Source organism: Schistocerca piceifrons, chromosome X, assembly GCF_021461385.2.
Source record: "Schistocerca piceifrons isolate TAMUIC-IGC-003096 chromosome X, iqSchPice1.1, whole genome shotgun sequence".
Taxonomy (NCBI): Eukaryota; Metazoa; Arthropoda; class Insecta; order Orthoptera; family Acrididae; genus Schistocerca; species Schistocerca piceifrons.
The window spans coordinates 775104204-775110203 of record NC_060149.1 but is presented as its reverse complement, the minus strand read 5'-3'; positions in this window follow the sequence as shown (position 1 = coordinate 775110203).

Below are 6000 nucleotides of genomic sequence, written 5' to 3'. Positions count from 1 at the left end.
TGACTGACTACTCAGATACTGTGCATGCAGTTGTTCTCTAACACTCTTGGTAAGCAAAAATAAACATTGCATATAACATCTATAGTCACTGATGTTATGACAGGTCCAGTTCCCTATGGTTCCCAATTTTATAATTTCAGGACAGTTGGCTGTTATGAGATCTTACGACACTGCCCTCACGAGGTTGTTCTCAAACTACCTGCTCAAAATTATTTTTATAGAAGACATTAATAACAGTCTCACATGAATCCCAGTCTCTGGCACCAGTCCTAAACTCATGAGACTCCCATTCTATAACTGGCAGTTTGAAATCTTTCCCAATTATAATAGCATGATCGCGAAACTTACTTGAGGTATGCTTCAATTTTTCTCTGAAGCACTCTGCTACAATGACTCCAAAGGCAGATGGTCCATAAAAGCATCTTATTAATATGTTCGACCCACCTTTGATGCTTACCTTTACCCAGATTATGCCTCATTCACATTCTGTTATAACTTCCCTAGATGTTAGTGAGCTCTTTCCAGCAGTAAACATGCCACCACAGTTTGCGTTTAGCCTGTTCTTGCTGTATATATTGTAATCTGAATTTCGTATTTTGTGACTATTCACTTGTGTTTCATCCAGCTTTCCATTTCAAATACAATGCAGACATCATTACATTTAATAAATGGGACCTGGTTTAGGCCTTCCATCCAGGTCCAAACCAGATGTCTACAATCGATTCTGGGTATTGTGCTATGTATAGCGAGCCTCGTTCTTACCCCTCATCTGAGGCTAGCTAATTTCACCAATTTAGTCAACCGTGTAAAGGAACTGAGTATTGGCTCAGAACCCTAGCACAAGTGTCATTCATGTCAACACGAGATGCTATTTGCAACTGGTTGCATCCAGTATGTTCAGTAGCCTCCACACCATCTCGTGTGAGGCATTCCAACAAGCCTACCAATTGCTCATTAGCCTTCTTTCTGGGCCTGCCTCCAATTGTCTCACAGAGGTACAGTACCCACTTAATGCTGGAGTTCACAATGACCAACAAATCCACTCACTGTGCTTGTCTGAACATGAAAAATCTGTCACTGGCTCATGTGTGCTACCAACAATGCACGGCAGTTCCATCCTATATTTGCCTTCTGCATGAAGGTATGTGAACCCACCACTGTCCGTCTCCACCTTCACAAACTGATCAGATGTTGTACATCAGAAGACACAGTGACATTGAGATTTCCAAGGGATTCCGATGGCACCATGTGTCACAGCTTTCACCATTGGTGCCTCGGCATCACTGCAGCTTAGGGGAGCAGCCTGAAGCCTTATGAAATGTTGTGAACACATCTTCCCACTGTTTCCTGACAGTGGCAAATTCACCTATGTCCACACACGAGAAGGATAGTCCCTTCTACTTCTAACTGACAACAAAAAGATAAAAATAAAACAATCAGTGATGCCTTTTAGATAGTACTAAAGGCAATATAACCAACTAATGGTTACAAAAAGGAAAAGTTAGAGCTGCTATATGAGCACCAACTCAAAAGCACAACTACATGGCACATGAGGCAGACAATAATGTGTGACACTACAGTAGCACTTATCGATCCCGTAATTCTTGCTTGCTTGTAGTCTGTGTTTTGTGTATGTTTGGCAGGTCTGTCTCATTTCAGATACTTCTGCCTCGGTCTCAATAATTCAAGTACATACATTTTGAACTGACTGTATTCCTCATTAGAAAGCAGTGAAAAGTACCAAAATACAGGCACAGCTAGAAGGTAGGTCTACTATTGGAATAAAGTACCATGCAAGAGTAAAATTATGCCTTATGCAGAGACAAGTATGTTATATTCCTCCTGTTCAGAGATTAAATGAAGTTACATTGAGATCAAATCATTACTAGTATCATCAAAGGTTAGTTGTCCCTCACTTCAGACCTCTCTCCCGTTTGTGTACGATATTCTGGCTCAGTCAGGTACTGTAATGTGTTTTAACAGATTCTATCATGACTTGCTGATATGTGGCAGACAATGCTGAATCAAGATCCCCACATGCAGAAGTGACAGTTGTATACTCCATTATCAATGGATCAGAAATCCCAGCACAGTACTTGCTCAGTAATGGATGAAAGTTGGATCCTGGTTTGGAGGATCTATGGTCTGGGCAATGTTTCCCATTGTTTGTTACAGCATTAAGGACACCCCACCTGGATTGAGTTCAAGAACTGTTGCCACAATATCTTTTGCTCTTTTTAATAATGTGACTGTGTTTTTCCCCTCAACTTCACCAAAGACCGCATGTTTCTCAGCATATGGTTTGCACTACATGGAGCTCCATATTTCTTCCTGAATTTATGGAACCTCTCTTCAACCCACCAGGGAACACATTGCCTTTTAAGCTGCCCTAAAGATTCTGGCATGGATGTATCAACTGTGTAGTGTATTTAGCTGGTGTTGAGGTGTGTGTGTGTGTGTGTGTGTGTGTGTGTGTGTGTGTGTGCGAGAGAGAGAGAGAGAGAGAGAGAGAGAGAGAGAGAGAGAGAGAGAGAGAGAGAGGGGGGGCAGGAGTGGGGGGCAGGGGAGGGCGGTTATGCTTAGAGAATAATAAGGTTGATGGGGGACATCGACATCAATACTCATGGCCATGCTAAAGTGTGTGCAGAAGCATACAGCTATACAGCTTCCAAGGAAGGTTTCCATGTGATCCATCCCCAGAGGCAGGTGGAAGTGAAGCTGCATAGCATCTTGTGCGATTTAAAATCCCCACAGAGGAGAAATTGGTGGGCAAGTTGTTGTGAGAAGGTATGTGAGAGACTATAGTAAATTATCAAGGGGCAGAAAATGGGAGTACATCACCCTGTCTACCACATACACTACAACACTGAGTACTTTTAAGTCCCTCTTGATGGGTATAGGCCAGAAGTCATTTGTATATTATACAAAAATGACCACAGCATTTTTGGTCATCTCCAACATGAGACTGTTCTTTCTGCACAAACAAAGTTTGTCACAAGATCTGAAATGCATCTTTTGTGTACATACAACATGGGATTACCTTGTGATGGTAGTTTCAGTTCCTATGCATTTATCCTGAATATATTTATGTTCCACTGTTAGATAGAGCCATTTTACTAGAAAGGGTTTGTGTTCTTGTTCTCCTTTTCTTGCCATTGAGAATTAAATGCAGAGGGTGAAAAAGCATAATCATGACAGTGTTCCACCACACTTGGAAAGTGAAACTTATAATGACAAATAAGTACAATCCAGAGAGAACTAACAGCATCCACATATCTAAAATCACACATAACCAATTTTATACACTGAAGCATGAAAGAAACCGTTATACACATGCATACTGAAATACAGAGATATGCAAACAGGCAGCATACAGCGCTGCAGTCAGCAACACCTACATAAGACGACAAGCGTCTGGTGCAGTTGTTAGATCGGTTACTGCTGCTAAAATGGCAGGTTACCAGATATCAGGCGGCTGAAGAGAATCATTCAACATGACAGAAATGCAATCCTTCCACAAATTGCTGCAGATTTCAGGGTTGGGCCATCACCAAGTGTCAGCGTGGGAACCATTCAACGAAACTCATCGATATGGGCTTTTAGAGCCAAAGGCCCACTTGTGTACCCTTCATAACTGCAAGACACAAAGCTTTAAACATCAGCTGTGCTCATCAACACAGACATTGGACTGTTGATGACTGGAAACATGTTGCCTGGTCAGATGAGTCTCATTCCAAATTGTATCAAGTGGATGGATGTGTATTGGTATGGAGACAACCTCATGAATCCATGGACCCTGTATGTCAGCTGGTGGAGGTTCTGTAATGGTATGGGGCATGTGCAGTTGGAGTAATGTGAGGCCCCTGATATGTCTAGATACGACTCTTGACAGGTGACACATATGTAAGCATCCTGTCCGATCACCTGCATCCATTCATGTCCATTGTGCATTCTGACGGAGTTGGACAATTCCAGCAGGACAATGCGGTGCCGCCCATTTTCAGAATAGCTACAGAGTGGCTCCAGGAACACTCTTCTGAGTTTAAATACTTCCGCTGGCCACCAAACTCTCCAGACATGAAAATTATGAAGCATATCTGGGATGCCTTGCAACATGCTGTTCAGAAGAGATTTCCACCCACTTGTGCTCTTACGGATTTATGGACAGCCCTGCAGGATTGCTGATGTTAATTCTCTTCAGCACTACTTCAGACATTAGCTGAGTCCGTACCATGAAGTGTTGTGGCACTTCTGCATGCTTGCGGGGGCCCTACACGGTATTAGGCAGGTGTATCAGTTTCTTTGGCTCTTCAGTGTATTTTAGTATATTACTTAGAGAAACTCAGGTTTTATGGAATTGAAGGCTATACACACAGCAGGTTTGAATCATACTTAATGAACAGAAAGCAAGAAGTTATGGTGAATAATGTTGGGAGGGTGGTAAATTCTAGTGAATGGGGAGTTATCACAAAGGGAATCCCACAGGGGTCAATTTTAGGTACTCTGCTGTTCCTTATTCATGTGAATGACCTCCTACTTAACGTTCCGCAAGAGGAACTAGTACCTTTTGCAAATGACACGAGTGTTATAATAAATCCCATTCCAGAAAAAGCAGCTGAAGATGTTGTTAAGGATGTCATCCAAAGAATTATTAAGTTGTTCTCAGAAAATGACCTCTCCCTTAATTGTGAAAAAACTCACTATATCCCGTTCTGTACACTGAATAGAGTCATACCGACAATTGATGTAGCATATACAGGGCAGATTTCCCCAAATTTTTTGGGTGTTCACATCGATGACACCTTGAACTGGAAGAAGCGTATTACTGAGCTTCTCAAACAACCAAGTTCAGCTGGAATAGTTTTCTGGGGTAACTCACCACTTAGATGTAAAGTATTGATTGCACAAGAGAGAGCAGTGAGAATAATTAGTGGTGTTCACCCAAGGATGTCGTGTAGGCACCTTTTCAAGGAGTTCGGTATTTTAACTGCACAATCAGAGTACATATATTCGCTAATGAAATTCGTTACAAATAATCCCTCTCAATTCAGTGAAGAACAGTGATGTTCATACGTACAACATTAGAGGGAAAAATGACCTTTCTTATCTGTTATGGAAGCTGTTAGTTGCAAAAAGGAGTACATTATTCAGCAACAAAAATCTTTGATCATTTGCCCAACAACATAAAGTGTCTGACAGGTAGCAGATCAAGTTTTAAATCTAGCTTAAAATCATTTCTTTTGGACAACTCCTCCTACTCTATGGACAAGTTTCTGTTTCAGAAATGGTTTAAAAAAAGATTAATTGTACCTCTAAATGTAGTTGCATGTGTAGAACTAAAAATTTCAGTAATATTAATATTAGCACTATTCATGTGTGTATATATCTTGTAACTTGACTTGTTCCACATCATATCGATAAAACAATCGTGAAAACGATCTACGGAACATGACATAACTAGAACTACTGTCTGTTCTGGGTTGTTTTTAACAGAGGGAGGAAGTAACTCTTCCAGAAGTTTAGGTGGGAGTCACTCTTTATGTGCCTGGCAACTGCTAAATGCTTCAGCTGTCTGTTGAGGGCAACTGTATCCTCATACAAAGGTTTATAATGCATTTTTATTTTTGCATACAGTAGTAGTTTAATGTGTCTATAATGCAAATTTGTGCACACTGCAGGTCATTCTTTAGACGGTTACTTGTATAGTAGAAACAATACCTGCTTCCAGAATACAGATCCTTTTTTAAATGTCAATACTAATCACTTCATCACAGCTACTTCAAATATCATGAATCACTTGGAAGTAGCACCATTTGAGTCATCCTAACCTTACTTCAACCAAGTCAGGTTCCTGTGTGGTGAACACCGAGAAAAGCTTAAGTGGTTTTGCGGTTAGACACATGTGCTGTGGGACAAAGGCCCCTTTTTTCAATTTTCCATGCATTATGATCTTCAATTGTACACACTGATGTTGGTCCTACATGTTTTCTAATGTCATTC